Genomic DNA, 2,050 nt, shown 5'->3' on the forward strand with positions numbered 1-2,050 from the left:
ACAGCATCCTGAGTAAAATCTCACAGCTAGCTGGTGGCAGATAGCATTGTTTTTTTCTCAATTAGATTGTAAATTATTGAGGAAAGAACAGATGTTCCATTGTTTTTCTAAACTATTCTGTAGCTAGCACTGCATCTTAACCACTGTCAATGACTCACAAAGTCCCACTGAATGAGTGGAGACCTAACTATGATTTGCTCCATTCCAGAAAGCTGCCAAATGCAACTGAAACTGGAAATGTTGGCCCTTCAGGAGCAGAGGGAGTATCTCTAACTTGTAACATCATAATACTTGCCAACACTTCTTATATTCTGGATACTGTTCTAAGTGTTTTATGTATGCTAATGCATTGAATTCTTACAACAACCTACATGGTGAGCATTTTTATCATCATCATTGTGATTAACATCATAAACCTTGTTTTACTAATGAGGATATAGGAAAAAGGGTTTAAGTGATTTGTTCAAAACCACATAGCAGGTGATATAATTTGAATATTTTCCCCACCCAAATCTCATGTTGAAATGTACTCTCGACATTGTCTTCTCCGCACTGCTGTTACTGAGGTCTCCAGCGCCTTCTCCCTCCTGTGCAAAATGGCAACTCTTAAGGAAAAACTCATTGCACCAGTTGCGGAAGAAGAGGCAACAGTCCCAAACAATAAGATCACTGTAGTGGGTGTTGGACAAGTTGGTATGGCGTGTGCTATCAGCATTCTGGGAAAGTCTCTGGCTGATGAACTTGCTCTTGTGGATGTTTTGGAAGATAAGCTTAAAGGAGAAATGATGGATCTGCAGCATGGGAGCTTATTTCTTCAGACGCCTAAAATTGTGGCAGATAAAGATTATTCTGTGACTGCCAATTCCAAGATTGTAGTGGTAACTGCAGGAGTCCGTCAGCAAGAAGGGGAGAGTCGGCTCAATCTGGTGCAGAGAAATGTTAATGTCTTCAAATTCATTATTCCTCAGATCGTTAAGTACAGTCCTGATTGCATCATAATTGTGGTTTCCAACCCAGTGGACATTCTTACATATGTTACCTGGAAACTAAGTGGATTACCCAAACACCGCGTGATTGGAAGTGGATGTAATCTGGATTCTGCTAGATTTCGCTACCTTATGGCTGAAAAACTTGGCATTCATCCCAGCAGCTGCCATGGATGGATTCTAGGGGAACATGGCGACTCAAGTGTGGCTGTATGGAGTGGCGTGAATGTGGCAGGTGTTTCTCTCCAGGAATTGAATCCAGAAATGGGAACGGACAATGATAGTGAAAATTGGAAGGAAGTGCATAAGATGGTGGTTGAAAGTGCCTATGAAGTCATCAAGCTAAAAGGATATACCAACTAGGCTATTGGATTAAGTGTGGCTGATCTTATTGAATCCATGTTGAAAAATCTATCCAGGATTCATCCCGTGTCAACAATGGTAAAGGGGATGTATGGCATCGAGAATGAAGTCTTCCTGAGCCTTCCGTGTATCCTCAATGCCCGAGGATTAACCAGCGTTATCAACCAGAAGCTAAAGGATGATGAAGTTGCTCAGCTCAAGAAAAGTGCGGATACCCTGTGGGACATCCAGAAGGACCTAAAAGACCTGTGACTACTGGGCTCTAGGCTATAGAAATTTAAAAACTACAATGTTATTAACTCTGAGCCTTTAGTTTTCATCTGTGTACATGGATCGCAGTTTGCTTTGATCTTCTTCAATATGTGAATTTGGGCTCATAGAATCAAAGCCTATGCTTGGTTTAATGCTTGCAATATGAGCTCTTGAACAAATAAAATTAACTATTGTAGTGTTAAAAAAAAAAAAAAAAAAAAAAAGAAATGTACTCTCCAGTGTTGGAAATGGGGCCTGGAGGGAGATGTTTGGGTCATGGGGGTGGATCCCTCGTGGCTTGGTGCTGTCCTTACGGTACTGAGTTTTTGTAAGATCTGGTTGTTGTAAAGCATGGCAACTCCTCTCCATCCCCAACTCTTTCTCTCTTGCTCCTGCTTTCGCCATGTGTAGTGCCTTCTCCCACTTTGCCTTCCACCATGAGTAAAAGC

At 41.5% G+C, this 2,050-nt stretch overlaps 1 pseudogene across 1 annotated transcript; it reads left to right on the top strand.

Annotated features, from left to right (window-relative positions):
- The first annotated feature begins 509 nt into the window (after nt 1–509).
- LOC110743397 lies at nt 510–1,801 on the top strand (annotated as a pseudogene). Its single transcript, XR_004178416.1, has one exon. The product of XR_004178416.1 is annotated as an L-lactate dehydrogenase B chain pseudogene (transcript).
- The last annotated feature ends 249 nt before the right edge of the window (nt 1,802–2,050 follow it).

The sequence above is a fragment of the Papio anubis genome, chromosome 1, assembly GCF_008728515.1.
Source record: "Papio anubis isolate 15944 chromosome 1, Panubis1.0, whole genome shotgun sequence".
NCBI lineage: Eukaryota > Metazoa > Chordata > Mammalia > Primates > Cercopithecidae > Papio > Papio anubis.